Source organism: Panthera pardus, unplaced genomic scaffold (assembly GCF_024362965.1).
Source record: "Panthera pardus isolate Hobbes unplaced genomic scaffold, ASM2436296v1 HiC_scaffold_2, whole genome shotgun sequence".
NCBI lineage: Eukaryota > Metazoa > Chordata > Mammalia > Carnivora > Felidae > Panthera > Panthera pardus.
This window is the reverse complement of record NW_026526765.1, coordinates 80,355,826-80,379,341: the sequence shown is the minus strand read 5'-3', so window position 1 is coordinate 80,379,341 and position 23,516 is coordinate 80,355,826. Positions and strand designations below refer to the sequence as shown.

Below are 23,516 nucleotides of genomic sequence, written 5' to 3'. Positions count from 1 at the left end.
GTCAGAAAACATTTTGGCATGTTCAGTTTCTTTCGCTTCCTACTTCCTCAAAAATATCTATTTTAATATATAAACAGCATCCATGAAAATTATTTCTGATAAGAAAGGCTTTCAGGTAATTAAAAGCCTGTGATAATTAAGTTATGGTCTATATTTAATTAACGCTTTATAGTAATTAAACTTTTCTCTAACTGAAGGCATGACTTTGAGATTTGATTATCTGAAAGTAATTTTCTAAGCAATAATTCTGTCTCTGTTGAAGCACGAATTTGAGAAGTGGGTGAACTTCATCAGACTGCATGGTGACTTACATGGTGTGTCTCCTTTTACTGATAAAGAATGAGCAGGGATACCAGAATCTACAAGTGAATTAGATTATAAACAAAACACCAAGGAAAAACAAAAGTCTAGAGCCCTCTGTATACTCGGGACACAGAGCAGTGTTGGCATGGTCTACCACCACAGTTAAACTGGACTGCTTGATTGATCGATAATGTCAAACATTTTTTTGATGCTGCTTTTCTTTGGTTTCTTTCTTTTTTCAGCCTAGGTCCTGTGGGTTTTTGTCCATGCAATCTACAGGCATGATGAAGCAGACCTACACCCAGATTCTGATTTCACTTTATGTTTTCAATCTAGGACAATAAGTACAATATCTGTTTTCTGGCAAGCCTCCTCTCCAGCCCTGGAATGGGAGCAGTTACAATGACAGGCCTCTCTAGCACGGAAGCAGCAGAGGAGCCAAAGAACACAACAGTGCATCGTATGCTGGGGCCAGCAGTGCTTGATTGCTCTCGCTGAAAATGGCAATGAAGCATTAACCTTTTCTCAGGAAAGCTGAGACACAGGAAAGAGGACAAGAGCCAGAGGAAATACCAAAGAAGAAAAAAACAGGAAGTGTAAAGGAGACCAATCGCAAGGACAGCACAGATAATAATCGTGGTACAGAAGGCAAGCAGCAAGTCCTCTGACAGCAGAGAAGAGAAAAAGCAATCAACTTAGAGTGGTTGTATTATGTGAAAAGAGGAGCAAACAGCCTCCTAGGCCTCAATGAAAACATTCACTTATTTACGCATTTGTTTGTTCATTCATTATTCATTCATTTGTTCATTTCATGCATCCAACAGTGCGTTCTCTCTGGGGGAATCCTTCACTTGACTTTTTTCCAGATTCCCACTTCTATTACCATGGATCAAGGCTCTTAGATTCCCTGATTTACTACAACAAAGAGAGGGTCAGTACATTTTTCTGGCCTTATATACTCAGGAGCATCATGTCTGACACAGATAATGTAGATGAACAACATTATTGTTATGAAAAGGGAGTGACAGTAAGGATGAATGCTGACTGAAGACAAGACTGCTATCTCTAACCTTCCCGATCTGTGTGAACCATAAGGCTCATCCCTGACCTCCAAGTAGAAAATAAAAACCCTGAATGAGAAAGACACAATCCCAGAATTCGCTAGGAAAACCATGATCTGACTCCTGAATTTCTAAATTGGGTGGATTTGGGTCTCAAGATAGTTCAGTCAGTTCAAATCACATATAGACAAAAAATACAATTTTTGCATATCTAGATTTGTGGCTCAAGAAACGTATGTTTTCAAATTTGTTTTGAAGTAAATATTGAAAAAAACCTCATTCTTAGAATTTTCTAGTTAAAATTTTATGACAAGTTATAGGAACTCTATTTAACAACCAAAAAATGATATTATGTTCCCATAAATATAATTTAGTGCTCTCCTACTTTTGGAAAAATAACTTATTTTAGATGCAGAGTCTTATATTCAAGTCTGACAATTAAAATAGATTTTTCAAAAAACGATATTACAATCCCATAGTTTTAAATTTAGTTTTACAATGTTCAGATGGTAATGTGAATAGAAACGGTAACTCAATTACTTTTCAAATAAGTACCTTGATGAATATATTCATTTTCTTCTGACAAGGAATTATTATTGCCTTAAATTTAATCTTAGTTCTTCACATGCTGCAGGGATTTTCATGGCTAAACTGCTTTAAATTATCTTATGATTCATCTACCTTGAAATATGAATGCACTGTACTCACAATAAGACAGAATAATATGTAGTAGATGTTAGATTACTTTAAATTTGATTGTCTAGAAATATTTTATTAAAACATTTCTCTTACGTGGCTAAAAATAATGCCCCTTGATTCACTTTATGGGCAGAGTTGGGAGACTGGACTGAGCTGGTAGTATGTGCACTTGTTCATTCATTCAACAAATAAAGAGTTAAGCAGATAAAGGATTGAGGCCAGAAAGCTGCTAACACAAAGAAGAGCAAATCAGTCTTCAAGTCTAGAAGATACTGAGGAAGGAAGGGCCAAGCTGTATTCTCTAAAGTCAGGACTGGTGCCAATGATTCCAGGGGAGATATTGTTTGCTCTCTTTCTGGTTTGAAACAATCTGTGGACAGAAGGTAGGGGAGAACAGAATCTAGATTGTAGCAGAAATAGATTGGAAAGCTGCAGGTAAATCTAATGATGTCATCTAACACAGAAAGGCTACAATTGCTTTAACCTCACACATATTGAGAATATGTACACTATTAAGTTTAGAAAAATTATTCCAAAAGTCAGTACCAATGCTTTGTATTCTTATCTCTAGTTAGAAGTGTGTACAGATAGGCAAATGTCAAGAACTGGAAGATATAAAGGCACCCTTTAGGTAAGAAGGGCAACTGTTATCAACTCAGTTTAGCCCAGTGGACCCATTTTCTTCCATCAAGGGATTGGACAATCTGAGTTGTATTCATTCACACTGTAAACTAGGGAACAAACCTGTTAAGGCAAATTTCCTTTCCCACACAGGCCAGTGACAGATGTAAATTTGGAACTCACAGTGAAATGTGGCTTTGGGAAGATTGTTTTCCCCACTCAGGGTTTCAACATTTGTTTTGTGAGCAGAGTGCCTAAGGTAACAGGAAATAGTGTTTCAAATTTGTAGTCCAATCAACCTCAAAGTACTTAAAAGGACTAAGAAAAGATAATTTTCCTGTACCTTAGAAAGGTAAGCAAAGTGGTGCAGACTCTTAATAGTGGTAGGAATTGCATTTGTGCCCAAAGAGAGGAAGTATTCACTTAAAAAAGAACAATAGGGGCAACTGGGTGGCTCAGTTGGTTGAGGAGTTGAGTGTCTGACTCTTGATTTCAGCTCAGGTCATGATCCCAGAGTCGTGGGATTGAGCCCCACACCTCCCGATGGGGTTCAGAGTCTCTTTTCCTGTGCCCCTCTCCTCACTTGCACACTCTCTCAGAAAACAAAACAAAAAACAAACAAACAAACAGAACAGTAAAGGATGGGTTTTTGAAGGACATTACCTCGTTGGAGAAAATCTGTAGTCACTGCCATTTTTACCCTATCTTGAGTTCAATAATCCTGCTCTCTTGTTCCTGAGCAGTCTTGAATACACACACATACAGCTGTGTTACCTGAGCTACTTACTTTTCTTTAAAAAAAATTAACATTTATTTATTATTGAGAGACAGACAAAGCATGAGCAGGGGAAGGGCAGAGAGAGAGGGAGACACAGAATCCAAAGCAGGTTCCAGGCTCTGAGCTGTCAGCACAGAGCCTGGTGCAGGGCTTAAACTCACAAACCACGAGATCATGACCTGAGCAGAAGTGGGACACTTAACCAACTGAGCCACCCAGACGCCCCTACTTACTTAATTTTCTTAAAAGTTTCTTTTCTCATCTATAAAACGGGAGTAATAGTATCAACCTCCTAAATCTGTTGTGGGAACAAATGAGATGATCATGCAACACATTTAGCATAGTGACCATCTAGAAGGTAGCAAATATCAATAAATATTGTAGTCATTGACACAAATTAGTGCTATGTTTTTAATTCAATTGACACTGAAAGATGTAAACAGTGGATCTATTGTTTACTTGGATCTATAAACAAATTGGATTAAGCAGATTTATGCACTCAAATCAATGACCAATGTTGTAAAAAAAACCCCAAAACTGTGAACTCTTGGTTTTTATTTTCATCTTTTATGTTCAAGCGACAAATAGAGGCATTTACAATAATAACACCATTATGTGTTCCTGAACAACTTTGCATTTTGCAAAAATTGTACACTAAAAATAACAGGGTCTGTAGGGAAAAATAGCATTAACAGCAGAATACTCAAAACCAATGAAAGTTTGAAATCAATGCCCTAAACAGAACTAATTAAAATCCTAATAAGAAGTTATACTAGAATGGGTAAATTTCCATGGGCATTTGCCAAAGAATCTCAGTCGTTCCAACCTTTGTGACCTTTTACCCTGGAGTCATGCTTACTTCCTCTTTTGAAATACATGTCCCTGAAGACAGGCACTTCCACAGAAATCAGTTTGACCAAAATTTAAAATACAATCCAAGAGTGGACTTCACACAACTTACACACAACTTCCCCAATACACTGACCTCATTCTCCAATTCGTATATCATGTATGTGAAATTAATTAAACCAGGAGGCCATTAGACTGAGGTGATTCTAATACCTTAGCAGCCTATGTAGGCAATCCCAAACCTAAACCTGTAAATGCCTCAAGGTTAAGAAATGGAAACCTAAGGACAATCCTAATGACCAATGACAAGCCGATCACAAATGTAAGGACAAATCAATCACAACCCAATCACAAGCCAATTACACTTTCCCAAATAATGTAACTGCATAAGCTATATAGCCAAATAATTTTCTTGCTTTGCTTCCACCTCTTCTCTCTAAAAGTGTTTCCTCTAGATTCTGTCAATGGAACATTCCTGACTACTTGCAGTTTGATGCTGCCTGATTCAGATTGAGTGTTGCTCAAATAAATGCTTAAAATGTTTAATATGCCTTGGTTTACCTTTTAACACATACGTGTAAATTAGTATTAAAGAAAAACACACTGGAGGAGAAGAGACTATATGTTTGCATCATCACGATTATGATAACAAATGTAATAATGATGGTACTCACCATTATTCCTTCTTGCCTGTAGAAAAATACTTTCAGTCAATGATGAGGGAAGTTGAATAAATATCCAATGAAGTGGAACTGCAAGAATATAAACAGTAATTATGTCAAAATACTTTCACAGCATACCTTGCATCTCTCACTCTTGAAACAATAGTGTATCAAGAAGGCTTTGGAGGAAAAGTCAACCCAAATGGGTATGACCAGATCAATGCCCCTGGTGGGGCTTCCCTAGTGAATTGCACAGCAACTTCTGATTTCAGGGTAAGGACATAACTCACAGCAACCACACACTCTGTTCAAAAAAAAAAAAAAAAAAAGGTATGATGACATTTTTTAAACCTTGGTTCACCTCCAGTCTAAGAATATTGCAACCAAACTTTGGCTGCCCTTAGATCATTTCTACCTCTCTATCCCTTACTCAACTGCTTGAGCCACACTTAGATCTGTTTTTGTAGTCCAGTGAATTTGAGGCCCAAGACATTCCCTTCTTGTCCTTATAGGAATAGAAAGGAATAAAAAGATGCAGAAGAAGGTAATTTTCAGTTCTCTGATAATTAGTGCAAACACACCTATGCACATATGTGCACACGTGGGTTGATGGATATGTGTTTTCCTTCTCAAGTATAAACCCAACATATCACATGTGGACTATCTATCTGCCTTTCTGTCCCTGCACATCTGTTACCACCACGAAGTGCAGAGCTGGGTTCAAGAATGGGAGAACTCAGTAGTTTTCTAGGTCATAGGCCTGATAGTTAACAGGTATACACATTATAGTTGTTCCAGTCATTAAAATGTTGAAATACTTCCATATAATCTCCCTGGATCCACAAGTCTCTAGACCACCATCCTGGTCTCCCGAGTTTCTCCCATGCAAATTCCAGGAGGTTAGCCTCCCATGTGGTCTCAAAGCATCCTGTCTTACTCCTGGTAAATTTATCACTTTGTGTATTGTCATCGTTTTGTTTGACCGTTTCCCTGGCTAGAAGTGAGTACTTTGAGAGAAGAAACTGCATCTTGTGATCATTTTATCCTCGACATCTAGCACAGTGCCTGGCACATAAAAAACTCTCAGTAAATTTTAGTGTAATGAGTTGCAACGACAAGCGTAATAAAAATAGGAATACTTCCTGTAATAATGTCATATGGTGATTGATGCTAGCTACACTTGTGGTGAGCACAGCATAATATACAGACGTGTGGAATCACCATGCAGTACACCTGAAACTAATGTAACATTGAGTGTTAATTATATGTCAATAAAAAATAGGTAATACTGATTTAAAATGTTTATCTTTTATTATTGCATTTATTTACTTAATTAATTAATTTATTTTTGAGAGAGAGAGGGAGAGAGAAAGAGAATCCCAAGCAGCCTCCACATTGCCAGCATGGAGCCTGATGTGGGGCTCGAACCCATGAGCCATGAGATCATGACCTGAGCTGAAGTCAGACACTCAATTGACTGAGCCACTCAGGTGGCCCAATGGGAAATACTTCTAATGCAACCCTGAAAAACAGTTTTATCCCCATCATTCCTATTTTACAGATGAGAAAACAGCACAGAGAAATTAAGTGACTTTCCCAAAGTTACATAGTCAAGGAATTTAGATGTGATTTGCAAAGCCAGGTAGGCTGGCTCTAGGGATTATATAATTGGGACTGCATACTCTATGCCCTTGCTTTTGAATGAGAGGTAGAATCACAGCAATAATACAGTATCATTTGCCGTCATTACAAAATAACCTTAAATTTAAAAGCCACATATGATTGAGAAAACATGTTTTATACTCACTTCATTTTAATGCTGACTGAATACACGTAATTCATGTCCCGGCCTAGATGGCCGGTCCCTAGGGAGCAGAATAGGGAGGATGAAAGAAAATAAGTGGGGCCAGAGGGAAAAAACAAAATTCATGTCCAAAGCATTGAGTCAAGATTAGGTACCCACAATGTATTAAATATGGGTCTGATGGCAAGGATGGGGGTAGGAATCAGAGAGCAAGAGCAAGGAACAGCAGGTTGGAAGGGAAAAGAGACTGAAGTCTAGATTCTACTAACATGTTTTTGCTGTTATGCCACATTGGGAGATAAGTGGCATCTAATCATTTTTTTACAACAAACATTGAGCCACTTGTGCAATTGTAAATCTTTTCTTTGCTTAATTGCACCTAATAAACTTGAACTAATAACTTGATGATCAATGACAGTCATTTGACTTGTAGATTTATGCCAAAGAATATTGAGTGTTTCTCAGATATCTCTGAAGCTTAAATTTGGGTGACAGTATTTGCCTTCAGTGACAGAGTTAACTAGGTTTATACTGCATGAAAATTTTCCCCCATGCCAGCATTTTACCTATTAGATGTGCTGCCTTAAAAAAGCCCGGAGAATCTCCTAATTTAATCATGGTATATAAGTAAATGTTCGATATAGCTAATATTTCATGCCCAGAACAGAAAGAAGATAAGCAAGGAAATCAAAGTGAGAAAACAAAGAATGCCAACTTGGAATGCCAGCAATATGCCCACATCATCTTACACTTGATCTTAGCCAAAAGGCTGAGAAGCGATACTCTCATCATCTTAAAACTTCCCTTTGTCCTTGGTTCATAGGCACACAGAAATCAAACAGAATCCATCATAAAAGAATTCTAAGAAGCCTCTCTGAAGGTTGCTCCTTCAAAATACATTACTAGCTGCTACACTTACAAATGAAAAAGGTGAGGGCACCTAGGTGACTCATTCCGTTAAGCGTCCAACTCTTGATTTCGGCTCAGGTCATGATCTCGTGGTTCCAGTCAGGCTGGAGTATGGACCCTGCTCGGATAGTCTCTCTCTCCCTCTTTCTCTGCCCCTCCCCTGCTCACTCTCTCTCTCAAAATAAATACATAAACGTTAAAAAATAAAACCAGTGATAAAGGTGAAACCCATGTTAGACCAGTGCCATACCTGCTGCCCTCATCCACACAAACGTGCACCATGGGCAGCAGACATGTTTTAGTCATCTCTTTCCCCTGCAGTGATTAACACAGGACCTGGCTTATTAGACATCAGATGTTTGCTGAATCGGATCTGTGGGCCACACAGGAGCATTCTTCCTGTCCCTTGTAGGCTGTACTCAGACTCTGTTCCACATGGGCTAAAAGCTCCTCAGAGACACAGAGCATGAGCACACCAGTGGGCCACTCTCCAGCTTCACATTCCAACAAGATGCTCTTCTGCAAGTGCATGTTGAGTCCAGGGAACAGTTCAGTTGGATAGACTGCTGCCTCAAGCTTCCATACTGTTTGTTCTGGGATACTAAATTGGCTGAATCAAAAGGGATCTTCTCCTCTGTGGGTACAGTGTTCCCTACTCATATCTTTTGAGAATGGACACATCCTATGTCTCAATGTCACTCTGGCTACATGGCAACATGGCAAATGCCCTACACAGAGCTGGAAGGCTAGATCCCCACCATGATCTTTCCAGTAGTCACCATTAAGTCACTTAACCTCATTGAGCTTTAATCTTCCCGTCTGCAAAATGAAATAACACATGTCCTGATTTATGCACGGAATTGTTCTGAGGATCAATGGCATAATATATATAAAAGTGATTTCTCAACTATAAAGCAAACCTAATAAATATAAGTGGTATTATTGGTGGTATTTTTGATATTTTCAATTTTTTTTTTGCTGGTTTCTTTGACTCTGACCTAATGATCTCAGCCTCATAAAGTCAGTGAGGTTAAGAGGGCTGTGTTATTGTTTGAGAGGGTTTTCACACGTGAACTTTGAAATAAAGTCCAAATGGTGTAAAAGCATGACCAACATATTGCCTGCCCTGAGCAGTTCAGTACCTTGACAAAGAATGGCATTCCATGTGTGTGATTTACCATCATATTGAGATATATAACAGCTCCAAAATATATATTATCTATAAATATGACAACATTTCATATGTCCTAATTATAATGTAACACTGAATTGGTAGTTGCAGTGGTATTAGGGTGGATCTACAGAAGAGAAGAAACAGATACATAGTCACTCAACCAACTTATTGAGTAACTACTGAGTGCCACGCACATTACGTTAGATACTGAGACTACCGCACTGAGCAAAACAGACACAGTCCCCACCCTGATGACATTACTATATGGCAAACCACTCTAGTCTAGGGCATCAAGGGAGATTCCTCCAGTAAAAGTCAGTTCATGGAAGGCTTCCATGTATGGAAACCAGAGAAGTAGACTAAAGGGGAGAGGTGGAATAATAGGGGCAGGTGGAAGAGTCTATGGGACCTGTGTCATTTGGTGGCTATTTATTGTCTTTGTAATAATTATCTCACATTTTCAGCCTCACTGCCCCAAAGAAGACAGACTCAAATTCCCAGCCTCCATTACAGCTAGGTTGCTGTGCTAATGTAATGCACTAATATAGGACTTTGATTCAGAAGTGAGCAGGACAGGTAACCAGACTTCATGTAGACTTTTTTTTTTTTTTAATAGTGTAGACAGAGATAGTTGCCTATTTATGGAACAGAGCAATCATTGTAAGGTCATGAAGCTGATGTGATACTGTGGTTAAATTGTAGGTGTTGTCCTCCCCAAAGTTTATAAATCTATTTCTACAGCTCTCCTAAAAATTATTTGAACTGTCAAAAATCCTTTAACAAATTCTATAAATAATGCACCTAATCATTTCACAGCAAAACAGGTATGAGAAAGGGCCCAGGACCATGAGACCTACCAGTCTTAATTATCTCCTGCAGCATCCAAAAGTGGGTGGCATCAGTGTGAGTTTTCTTTGCTGACATCTTGATGTCACAAGATAACAAACACATGAACACTTCAGCAAGGCAATCTGCAACTAACACTCAGGCAAAACAAAGAACTCTCATAGGAAGAATTTCTGGAGAGTAGTATCCCCAATGGATCTGAATGCACATTAGGCAAAAATCTAAGTGGCTTTTGACTAATGCTTGCTGATTCTCATTTAAAAAATTCATGGTGATATCCTTAAAGTCCATAAGCAGCTCCAAAGATACTGGAAAATGTTTCCAAAAGCCTTAATCAGGTTTGGCAATGTTCCCTCTTACCCTGCTACTAACATGGTCACTATCATTAATAGAAATGACTCATACATGTTGAACACTTATTATATGCCAGGCCCCATCACACTTGATCCTAGCTACAACCCTTCAGGGGAGGTACTTTAATTATCCCCATCTTACAAACTGAGGGAACAGAAACTGAGCAACGGACTGAAGTAAGTGCATGACCCAGCATATGAATGCAGGCTGTATGACTCCAAAGCCCATGTGCTCAGCACTCTACTAAGATAGTAGTGGAGAGGAAATGTCCTTTTGGAAATTCTTTCGCATGTACCCAGAAGTCATTTTGCTCAGTACTTCTTGTGATCAAGATACACTTGCAGTTTAAAGCCTCCCAATATCTTTTTTGTTCTAAAATAACTTGTATGATCTGTGGACTTACATACAGTGTAATTCTTGGCTTGAACAAAAAAATTATTCCCATAAATATGGAACTATATCAATCTTTATAAAAGGTACTCAGTACTATGAAGTTCTATAGTTAACAAGACATTGTCATACAAATGCTGTGTCTCAATAAAAAGTAAACCCTTAAAATAAGTAAACAAATAAACTTGCCTTCTAATTAAGGTAATTGAGGCTGCTGGTCAGAGTCAAGATGCCCTGGGAATCAGGCTAAACCAAGCACACAGACAATCAAAAGGCAGCTATTAGCAAGTATCTTAGTGTATGACATGCAACCATAGGATTTGGAACTGTTAACAGAAATCCCCTGAAATTTAACTTGATATGAACAAGGGACATCAAAAGACTCTATCATGATCTGGTGAATGGTTGACTTTTTAGTAGCTAATGAATTCTAAGGAATTCTTTTGTTTCATTTTAAGCTAGTCTTTTCCTGATGGCAACAGGGCCACCTTCTCTGAAGCCACCCCATATTAACTTCATGTCCAACCTCATTCTAAGAAGGACCTGAAGCAAACGAGATATTAAATAAGAATTCTCCTCACGAGACCGTCCCTGCGTGACTCTCCAGGCCCATGCGCAAGAAAGAGTTTCATTTTGACCCTTCCTATCTCCCTGCCTCCTGTCCCAAACTGCCTTGGACATTTCAGAGCTGCCTCTCTTACCCTCCCCTGTATCCGGTCAAGCACAAATGCCACATTAACTCACACTCCTTGCAACCTTGGGATTCACTTAAATTTTTTACATAAATATTTCTTTTTTCAAGACCCACCTGCACTATGACCACAAGTCTCTGTTCTCTAAGTCCACCATTTTGCCTTAATTTTGCTTCTACCTTCTTATTCACTACATGCCTTCCTCAGGCTCCTCTCCTGAGTCACCAGGGTTTCCCCAGGCAGATCTCACCCTCCACACACCCTCACCCAGTCATGCTTTGTCAGCCCCAGATCCTCTATACTACAGCCACTGCCCATTCAAAGGACCCACTCTCTTCCCTTCAACCACTACCAGCCTCTTCACAGTTCATTGCCCTGTGCCACCAGATACCCAGGGCCCCTCTGGCCTCACCTCTGGTGCTGTCCTTCTGCTGTTGTCCTCATCTTCCTGGGACCTGCCCACCAGCCCCACATCCTTATCTCTGTCTTGATCTTGCATTTCTAAGGTCTTTTTTTTTTCTGTGAGTCTTTCTCTTTGGAGTCATGGAATTCTCTACCTTTTGCACTTATCTTTTTTTTTTTTTTAATTCGTCTCTTTCTTAAATGCATCTATTTCAGTTTTAAAAAGTGAGGCATGATGAAAAAAATATTAAGTAAATAATAGTTCAGGCAGTCAAAGAATGTGGAAAAACAATAAAGAGGGTCCTTGCATGATCATTGTTGAGATACTAAGCCTATTTCATTAGTACTCATAAAAATATAATAAGGTGGACAGGGTTTTTTGGTGTGTTTTTTTTTTGTTTGTTTGCTTGTTTGTTTGTTTTTTGTTTTTAAAGCGTGGACAGTTGTTATCTACAGTTTCCAGAGAAGGAATTTGAGGCCAAGAGAGGTAATTCACATCACATAGATCGGAAATGGTAGGACTAAAATTTGTATCTAAAGCTGTTTGATGCCAAAGTTCACTCTATTAGGTGCCACTCTACCTTAGCACCTATATAAGCCAATTCCATACAGTATTGTAGAATTTAGGAAATGTGGAGTAGAATTCTTGAACTTCAGGATTCAAATTACAATTCTCCCAACCTGCTCACCACTGTGGAATGCACTGAAAAGTTCATTGACCACATTTCCACACCAGTGTTGTCTGTGTACATTAAAGATAAGCATCAAATCTTGTCCTGCTCCAATCCATCCACATGGCAGTCAGAATCATGTTCTCAAACTGTGAATTGGATGATGTCATGTCCTTGCTCAGTACCCTCCCTCCAGTGGCTTTCCAATGTACTTAAGAAAAAACCCTGCAAGGAATATTTTGTGGACTCCTGCCCAAAGCCAAACTTCCACAGTTTCCTTGTGCCTCCTTCAGCATCTCACTTCTCTGTCATTTCCTCATTTTTCCCTTGTTCAACAGCATTTCAAGTGTCTTCTATTATAACAAAAGCTCTTCTTTAACTTCTTTCCCCTCCCTGTCTCTCTTTTTCCTTTTAAAGGACGGTCTACATACTCCAGTAGCTGTTTTCCCCCCATTAACCACATAGATACTCTCTTTGCTCTTTGTAGCACAGTTTCAGCCTTTACCTTCTCCTGAAGCTAAGCCATCTCTTAACAGTGTAATCTAAGTCACCTAAGCAATCCAATGTGTCTCTCCTTTTTTGACTTCTGTGTCATGTTCTTGGGATCTTCCCTGACCTCTCCAGTTCTCTTTTACTTTCCTTGTCCTCCAAATGTCCCTTCCTCTTCCTGATCTGTATTTTTCTCTTAGCAGACACATCCACTGTAATGACTTTAACAATTTTTTTAAGTAGCTTCCACACCCAGCTCAGAGCCCAGTATAGAACTTGAACTCACAACCTTGAGAACAAGACCTGAGCTGAAATCAGAATCAGACACTTAACCCACTGAGCCACCCAGGAGCCCTGACTTCGTCACTTTTTATGACTTCCAACTCTGAATTTTTCATGTATTCCTGTTCACACTTCTAACACCCACTGATTTCTATGTGGAAATCCTTACCAGTCTTAAAGCCACATATAACTAAGCTTCCATCACACCTGCCATGCCTCTCTAGTGCAAACCCCTGATTCTAAGCAGGCAACTTAGAAATCTCACCTCTTAAAAAAAAATCCTCTCTATCACTTTGCACATTTAATATCACTTCTTCATGTACCCTCTACCTCCTTTCCAAATTTTCATAATTCTTTAAGACCCCGTTTATATTCTATCTCCTCCTAAAGACTGCCTTGACCACAGGTATACTGTAAATTCTATACTATAAATCCCTAAGGGCAGAGGCCATTGTTTCGATAACACAGCATTTCTCATTGTATTCATCTCCACCTCCTCTCCCCAAATTCCAACGCTTACTAAACTTTCAATAATGTTTTTTAAAATGAAGGAAGGAAGGATTTCAAATATTTGCACAGATAGAGAAGAAAATGTAATCTTGGCATACTTCTTCTGCTGAAAATATTTGCAGAGTCACAATATGTAAGTGTACTGATTGATTTTCAACCCTTTGGAACTGACCTATAAGGAAAAAGTAGAAGATTTAAATATAAGTAGATGATAAACTGTCAATGTTATATGTCTTAATGCTGTAAAAGTGAAGATCTAGTTGATAAACAGTGGAAGTAAGGAGCAGAGAAGGGGGGACGCTTGGGATGCAATACTCTCATGTGGAAGGCAATGGGTCTTCATGGGTTTGGATTCAGACTGCCTAGTCCCTCTGCTACCTTACTGGCCTTGTGACCTTAAGCAAGGCATCCCCTACCCCCTCTGTTTTACTTTTCTTATTTGTAAATTAGTAATGATACCTCATAGCGCTGCTATAAGGATTAAATAAGATAATTCATGCGATACACTTAGAACAGTGTCTGGCACAGAGTAAATATCCAGTAGATTTTGGTCATTGCTATCTTACAAATTTGAGCATAAAGAGACAATGTCTGAAGTTGATAGAATCAGAAACCAAGGTTTATGTGTATTGCATAAAAATATAAAGATAACAGAGGAACTAAAAATAATAAAACTTGGAGGAGGAGGGGAAAATGGGGAAAGTAGAAATGAACCAAATCTTCAAACTTCAAACCAGGGAGTCAAAAGACCTTATTTTAAGATATAGTGGCCCCAAATATTATTTAGAATTAGGGAAATAACCATCAGTAATTAAAAGAGAAAAGCTTACAAATGATTGCTTCTGGGAAGTGTGACTGGAAGTAGGAAGGAGTAGAAAGAGGTTCTGTTGCTTTTCACTGTAATTTTTCTAGTATTTGATTTTTTACTCACCATATATTATTGTGATTTTTATAAGACATAAACATGCATACCCATATGTGTATTTGCATTTACATGGACACAAGATGCTTCAAACAAGGGCAAGAGTTGTTTCACTCCCTGGTAGCACCTAACATGGCACTCTGCCAAAATGTATACATGATAAACATCTGTTAAACAAACAATGCTGCCTCACTCACTGCTACCTTCCAAAACAATAAGACTGCCTTACTGTTAGCAGAGTAGCTGAGCTGAAAGTTATTGAACTTATGCTAAATATGTCAAACCCATGTGTCTTTATTTCTAATTTTCCTTTAGATTAGGAAACAGGTGCTTCCTTCTTCACTAAACATAACACTCAAGAAAACCACTCCAATGAACCACTTCAAGGGAAGTGAATGTCCATTGAAAATGACGTTTTTCTTAGTACAGAAGAAACGATAGTGGGAAAGGCTCATATTTACTTTCCTTCTCTTTGTATCCACCAGGTTGGTATAAATTGCACAGAAATATTCTATCACATAATAAACAGAAATCATATTTCAGCTGTGGTAGAAGAGTCTAAGGTTATTTTTCACAACATAAAATACTTTTCACAAAATAAAATTTTAAACCAAAATTTAGAGATAAATCAATTATAAATGAGACTTGTGTAAACCCTTGGAGGCATACAATGCTTTGAAAAGGAATTCTCCCTCTCAGTCAACTCTACTATGCCCAATAGTTTGGATTTGGATTTCTTGAAGATGAAAATTCAAACATAATTCCCTTAGAATATTGGAAAGATTTGATAGGTTGAACAAGGGAACAATATGAGGTTTTTTTTTAAGTGACTTAGATATAGGTTAAAACTATAAAATTATCTTCTTAGAAATTTGTAGAATTGCATGTATTCAGTAGGAAACTTCTTGATAGATATATTGAAATCTAAGCTTGTAATTTGAAAGACACCTGGGAAGTGAGCAGAGAGCTAAAAACATTAAGAACAAATGTGCAAGAGACAAACATATAAGCATGTCACACAGTGCCAAGGACGAAGACAGAGGCAGATAGGCAGTATCAGAGAACCAAAAGGATTTTGCCCCATTCCTCCCAGATGCCTACCTCCGGCACTGATCCTAGAAAAGATCCAGAAAAAATAAAGGAGGTTGAAAATGAAGGGGGGAGGGGGAGGTGCACAGAGCTGTTCCGTATCTCAACCCTCATTGACTAATGTCCATTTGATAAAGCTGGTTGCACAGTAAAGAAAAAAAGGAGGAAAGGAGGGAGAAAACTGAAATATCTTTTCTTTGGCTAATTTTTTTAATGACAAAAAAATACTTTGGAGCTAAAAATAAAAAATATCCCTCCGGGGAAGAAAAAGAACAAATCCTGGATTAAAGCTAGTATTTTATTTTAGTTTACCTTCTGTGCTCTCTTTCTAGACATTTCTAAGGTTTTTTAGTCAATAATTAACAGGTGTGAATAATACTACCGGCTCTATGAGGATCTGGTCCCTGACAGGACACTGACTTCTTTCCCCTTCAATTGATATGTGACCTCTTTGATCCTCCTTGTATCTTCTATATGAGTGGAATGCTTATCCAAATAATGGGAAAGGCTTCTGAATATTTAAAAAAATTTCTTTCAATGTTTATTTATTTTTGAGAGAGAGAGAAAGACACAGAATCTGAAGCAGGCTCCAAGCTGTCAGCACGGAGCACGATGCGGGGCTCCAACTCAAGAACTGAGAGATCATGTCCTGAGCCAAAGTCGGACATTTAACTGACTGAGCCACCCAGGTGCCCCTCTGAATATTCTTATAAACAGAGGAAAAGCACTCAAGGTCTGCATCTCATTGAAAATTTTCTATTTAAAAAATGTGATTAGGGACGCCTGGGTGGCTCAGTGAGTTAAGCATCCGACTTTAGCTCAGGTCATGATTTCGGGGTCCCTGGGTTCAAGCTCCGCATAAGGCTTTGTGCTGACAGCTCAGGGCCTGGAGCGTGCTTTAGATGCTGTGTCTCCCTCTCTCTCTGCCCTTCCCCCACTCACACTCTGTCTCTGTCTCTTAAAAAATGAATAAATGTTAAAAAAAAGTAAAAAATAAAATAAATTAAAAAAAATAAAAATGTGATTAACTTTAAAGCACCAACCAGTACGGGTTTAGACGGGAGTCTAGTCAATTTCTAATATTCCCACTGATACAATGAAAGCTAAATACCTCCAAAGTGTAGTTATCCAAGTATCCAAATTTGATTTATTGGAATCGTATGAGTTTTGACCCCTAGTCCTCAACTTAACATATCAGAAATCCAAATATATATATAAATCTGATTATCTTAAGTCTGGTTAGTGCATTAGTCTAATTGCTTTTTGGATTGTGTTAATTTACCACAAGAAGTATGTCTGCATAAAGGGTCAGCGGTAGGACAAATGATTTTCTGCAGTTACATGTGTCACCACTAGATGAGGCTACCACTGCTTTTGCTCTCTTGTCTCGAGAGAAATCATTGGCTACTAGATGACAATGAGGTGGAATTTTAAATCCTAGGGTTACTGTAAGTTTCCTTGCTTTGAGGAAAAGGTGACCCATCTATTTTGATAATTTCAATAAAATTCAGAGAGCTAAGTGTTAAAGTACTCATAAATACCCTTAAAACTATAATCCATGACTTCTTTAGTTGGTAACTGTTTATTTTTAAAACATACCTGTCATCGCCTGCTGCGCACTGACTTTTGCACCAATTGTTGGCTTGAGGGAGGTACAAACATAGGACATCCATGGAAAGAAAAACCTCTATTTCTTCTAAGATAAAAATTGGGAAGTAGCTTACTAAACACATTTTTACAAGTATAACCATGAGCCCCCCATTTTTACATAGTTTATAGATTTATTAGTGGGTAACAGGTAGATCCAGGATTTCCACAGATGAGAGTCACAGGAACAACAATCTAGCAGGAGGAAGGAGGTGGGGGTGGGGCTTGTTAGTAGCTACATTTTTATATAAAGAACATGACCAGGTGATTCTTTGGATTGTTCAAGGAGAAGGGGGTGGTGAGTGTTGGGTTAGAGAAGACTAACCATGAGCAGAATTATAACTACTCAGTCTTCTGACCATCAGCTTTGTGCAGCTACTGTAAGGGGATCAGATATCTTAGCTGGATTGAAACAGTTCTGGTAAATGAGGAAGGTGTCCAGGCAAAAGCTCTAGTAAGACACTTTCTGAAGCTTAAGGAAGTCAATGGGGGAGGGGGGTGGGAGGGGGGGAGAACTAGGGTAGATGAGAGGGTCCTCTAATTGCAATAATGGTACATGATGTAACTGGACCAGTGCTTACAGTGAATACAACTGTAAACACTGACAAAATACAAAAACATCCTCTTTAAAGCCTCAAAGACTAAGAGTTACCGAACCAAGATTCTAGAGGGGATGGAAATCCAAGAGGCATTTAAGGATTCTTTTTCACCAGAGGCATTTACAGGTTTGGAAAAAAAGAAACTGAGAGGCTGAGCTAAGATTTTGACAGCCTCACAGGACCAAGGGAGGCAAAATCTGAGCCCAAGATCTGCTGAGCATAATGAGAAAGAGAAAAGCAGTCCCTGCTATCCTGGTACTCAAAACCAGGACTGGGTGTTGACCTGTTAAACACAAACAATTTCACAGACCATCATCAGACATACCCACTCCATGGCTATGATGGTTGAAGACCAAAAAAGGCTAACTTCATAATCACGTTTGAACACAGGCAAAACATAAACATTGTCACCACAAAAATTACCAAACACCTCCATACACTGACCAATAGGAGTGACTGCTGTTTCTTTACAAATTACAGCCTTAGCCTTGATCTAATCTCCCCTCCTTGTTAAGATACCCAGTTACAGAATTACCACCACCCTTGAGATCATCTAAACCAAACAGAGCCCGGCTTCATTAAGCCTTCCTCAATCACCTGATACATCCTTTAATAGGTCCTTTCCAACATTTTCCTTCTGAGACACCCATGTTTCTCCATGGTGGGTGTTCCCCCTTGCTGCAATGAGTAAAAACTCAGCTTATTTAAAAAATCACTACTCACCTTTTTACCTAGTTGGGCAGTGGCTATTTTTATCACTGTAATATTCTTGAGCTTTGTGCTAGAACCCAGTTAACTTGAAAACAATTTGATCCTTTTGCATCTTTGAAGATTTGTGAGACAGGCCTGAAGCCATGCTTTATGTACAGCTTATTGCTCCTTCCTACCGAGGCAAGGCCCCTCTGGGTGTTCTATTTGTTGGCTTGTTGATCTTGAGGTTTTCCAATCAGACTGATGGATGCAGGCACTGTTTTCTGCCTTTGTATGGGAGTCAGGTACCATTACCTCTAATCCTTTCCAGTGGTTCCATCTCTGACTTACGTATTTTCTGCATGCGCATGTGCTGATTGTTGATCAGCTGAATATTCAAGGAGAACCTTCAGCAGATCTCTGAAGCACCTTCTCTCTCTCTTCGCATGTGTGTGTAGCTCTGTCCTCTCAGTATTTTTCCTATGAACTGGAGTTTCCTTGCTTTCCCAGATTCTCAGCTGCATATCCTCAAGATAAAACATTGGCTGGGCTTTGCCCTGGGGCGGGGGGTGTTTCTCCCTCCATGCACAGCTGTGTGGAATCCCACAGGGCAGTAAACTGGGACAATCACAGGGCTGAACTCATTTGTTTCCTTCTCTTCTGGGATTGACCACTGCCTCCAGTTACCGGATATTCTTTGCCTTGCAAACTGTGTTTAAGTGAGAGGATAAATCCCAGTCCTTACTCTATCTTGGCCAGAGTGGAAGTTCTTGTAGACATTTAAGCTAAATCTTTAAATAATAGGAAGCCAAGCGATATGTTTTGTTTCAATCAGTTGGTTTTATCATTTGGAAGCATTAAAATTTCCTTTAAAATAAAGTATTTAAGAATATCAGGGGGCGCCTGGGTGGCGCAGTCGGTTAAGCGTCCGACTTCAGCCAGGTCACGATCTCGCGGTCCGTGAGTTCGAGCCCCGCGTCAGGCTCTGGGCTGATGGCTCGGAGCCTGGAGCCTGTTTCCGATTCTGTGTCTCCCTCTCTCTCTGCCCCTCCCCCGTTCATGCTCTGTCTCTCTCTGTCCCAAAAATAAATAAAAAATGTTGAAAAAAAAAAAAAAAAAGAATATCAGAACCACTCTGGTTATTTGCAACCATTTTCCTGTTTGAAAATGTGTCATCAGTTTTTTAGACAATATGTATTTAGATAACAACAGAAACACCACCATTCTTCATTTGGCAATTAAATAAAAAATTTTTAATGTGGTACAATTTCAGTTGTCTGTCAGCTTTGCTTCATATTCTGTTCTGTTTTAGCAATGTAAGATTTTTAGTGTTGCATTCTTCTGTTTTTGTTTTTAATAAATGTTGTGGAAGGCATAGTAAAGATACCAGCTTTTGGAAAACCATCTTCCTGTCAGTTACGGATTCAAAATTATGACATTAGCTGTTCTCCTTCTCTGCTGAAACTGAATGAGCTTAAAGAAGCCACAGAATGTGTTTATTGGCTGAACGTCATCTCCCCACCCTCACCTCTCCCCACCCCTTCCATATTGTGCATAGGCCCTGGGTCTCTGTAGTATCAGAAACTTTCTTTTTTTTTTTAATTAAAACTGTCAAAAGCATATTACAGACTCTTCTCTTTATTAGAAAATAAACAGGGACATAACAATAATTCTGTGAAGAGCTTTCAGCGGGTTTTTAGAGATCCTTTGGAAAAGAGATGCAAGGCAGAAAAGAGGAAGTAGTTTTCAAAACTGTAAGTTGGCTGGGTGTTCAGAGTGATAGCATCAAGCAGAGACAAAGGTACCTATCTATGTCAAGGGGAGGAGATTCAACAGCCACACTAGCCAAATGGGAGAAGGAGTTTCAGTAACATGTCCTCTGTCAGGAGGCTATATGTCAGTCTGTTTATCCTGAAATCTCACCACCTGCAACACAGGCGGCATTTGGAAATAATTTTTAAGGCATCTGAGTGCCTGAAAGAATGTCCAACTGGCTTTATTTGTTCATTTTTCAGCTTGCAGCATGTTACAAAGAACAACCTTAACACAGGTCTAGGGTGGTGGAGGTTGGGGATAGCTGAAGGTAGCCATAGGAAGTAAATACAAATTTGATAATAATGGAGGAACTGAAATAAACTTTGTAGAGTGCTCACAGGAATTGAAAAAGATATAGCAACACGGGGTTATTTATTACATCTCTTTTGCCTTGAGGGCAGCATTTTTTTAATGTTTATTTTTGAGAGAGAAAATGCTTGGACAGGGGGTAGGGGAGAGGCAGAGAGCTAGAGGGGGACAGAGAATCTGAAGCAGATTCTGTGCTGACAGCAGAGAACCTGGAGCAGGGCTCAAACTCACAAACTGTGAGATCATGACTGAGCCAAATGATGTTTAACCGACTGAACCACCCAGGCGCCCCTTGAGGACAGCATTTTATCACAACACAGCATAATCACTGATTATTACTTTAAACGTGACATGCATGTAAACAATTTTAAAGTTTATAAAACATTTAGAAGCTTTTTCACATATTATCTCAAACTGATTCTGACAATGACAGTAATCCTCTGTAACAATCATGGAAAGCATTATTGTCTCTAACTTGGAAATAAGGAAGTGACTTAGTTTAAGAAGGTGACATGTCCAATTGTCTTGATTCTAGGTCCAGTTTATAGTAAAAAAACTTGAGTCATTAAAGTTTAAATCTGTCGAGAACACTTGAAGGGGATGGAAACATTGATAATATGCTTGATAAATTTTCCATTAAAAATTAGCAAAAATCTTTGAACATTTTGACATGTATGGTTCAACTCTTGGGAAAGTCACTTTTAACTCATTCATTCTCACTTTGGTGAGGGCCTATGAGGTAATAACACCCTGTGCCAGAAAAAGGTAGAGGTGTGGTGTTTGGTCCCTACCATTCAGGAAATGATCATTTAAGGAAGAATATGAAGCACAAACCTGTTAGCAGAAGGTAAGGTGGACTAGCACTAACTAAACAAGTCCTTATAGTTAGTTAGGGACTGGAAGGGAGCATGTGTCACTTCCAAGGTGGCATTTGCCTTGTGATGAGTAGGTTTACACAGAGGACACTGAGAGAGATGTATTGCACATAGAGTGCATCTTTAATAAGAGGAGGAAATGCTGGGCACATCCATAAATGCAAAGTTCCCTTGCCTGCCTGAAGCATGGAGTGAATACAGGGCAATCTGAAAAGAAAAAAGGGGAAAAAAACTAAAAATATTGAAAACGCATTCACTCATTCACCAGGTATGAACTGAGAAGCCAGGCTCTGCTCTACGCTCTGGGCATTCATCAGTGAGCAAAGTAGACAAACTTCCCGCCTTCAAGAAGCTTATGTTCTAGCAGAGAGGTAGATAAAACAAACAAATCAATACATCATGAAGTATCAGGAATTGATAAATGGTAAGAAAGAAAAAATAAAGCAGGCTGAGGTGATAAACCCTGGGTTGTAGCAAATAGGGGTGCATTCAGGTAGGAGTCCTGTTTTAGAGAGAGCCACTAAGAAGAGTCTGAGTGACAGAGAGTTCAGGAGACCAGAACAAAGTGAAAGAGTGAGATATATAAATTCCCTAGGTCACAAACATCCCCAAGCTTATTCTCTTACCAGAAAAAAAAAAAAAAATTAGAAACCTTTTTTGGTGAGAAATAGTTCTAAGTAATTAGCTCTGAGGTCACCTGGACCTTAATGAACTTTGTCTTACAAGATTTTGCAGATTAATCCCAGAACCTTGTTTCCTCATTCTCCCTCATCACTTCTGTTCTCATGGGCAGGGCAGAGTTCTGAGAAAACACACACAACTGAGCTCAACACTGTGGCAAGGAGTGTCATCAAATTACCCTCAGCTGCCTACATATCCTTCAACCCTTCCCTCTCTGCTGTAGAAATAGATATCCAAGAGATGACCAGTGGTGCCTCTTGTTCTATGTGCCCTTTCCCCCACTCACCTGTTTCCAGCCAACCTCGCCTCCCCATGGTGCCCCCCTAACTACACTAAGTGCCACTCTGAAAGACCCCATTCAACCCTAGGTATAGGCCACCTCCTTGACTTTTGCTTATTCTGCTTTATCAAATTGTTTATCCAGAATGAAATGATAAAATATAGTAGGAGAAAAAGAAATAAGACTTGAGAGTTAACTAGGATCTACTCATAGCAGTGGTTGAATGTTGAGCCAAAGCACAGGTTGCAAACTCAAATGCACACCAGGACAAGGCATGAATACCAGTATATGTAGAAGGTCTGTGAGACAATGAGAGCCAAGCTTGTTATATTTCACTTGAGAATAACACTTGTATGGCTCTATCACCCTTCAATGCCCTAGGATCTAAACAAAACAACCAGGCAGAACATGAAAGAATCCATGTGGCACATAGGCTGTCAGTTGGCCCCCCATGGTCTCAATATGGAGAGCTGCATCTGTGTGTAAACGGGAGGAAACCATGGAAAGGTTTTAAGCAGGGGGTGGCATGATCAAGCAATAGTGTACAGGATGAATCTGCTAGCTGGCATCATACTAGTAAACTTCCGGACCAGGGCTTGAGGAACTAGGGAGACCTGTTTGTGAGGAGTATTGAGGACCTAGATTGCTTTAATGACTGTGGGAATATTTTAAAAGTTGACTAAAAAGAGATTGAAAATGAGGAATCAAAATGACTTGGTAACATAGTGGAGAGGGGCAGAATCAAAATGATTATATGGTCTAATCACTGATAATGGAGGAGGGTTTGAAGCAAGGAGGAAATATGGTGCTTTCTGAACTAAAGTTCTTGTCCTAAGCCCCATTCGAATATACAAAAATGAACCAGCTGGTGCTATAATCAGGAAGTATGCAAAATTCTTTTTTTTTTTTAAATTTTTTGTAACGTTTATTTATTTTTGAGAGAGAGAGAGAGAGACAGACAGAGAGAAAGGGAGACAAAGAATCTGAAACAGCTCCAGGCTTTGAGCTGTCAGCCAGAGTCCACGTGGAGTAAAACCCATGAACTGAAAGATCATGACCCGAGCCAACTGAGCCACCTAGGCGCCCTAGGAAGTACGCCAAGTTTTGAGTCTA

General features: G+C 39.2%; 1 protein-coding gene across 1 annotated transcript in view; it reads right to left on the bottom strand.

The window, feature by feature from the left end:
• Nucleotides 1-23,516, bottom strand: part of ERAP1 (endoplasmic reticulum aminopeptidase 1) — a 128,054-nt gene that overhangs the window by 92,270 nt on the left and 12,268 nt on the right. Inside the window, exon 2 of the mRNA XM_019428844.2 lies at nt 4,986-5,063. The gene's annotated coding sequence lies outside the window, so the exon portion shown is untranslated. The remainder of the gene's footprint in view (nt 1-4,985; nt 5,064-23,516) is intronic.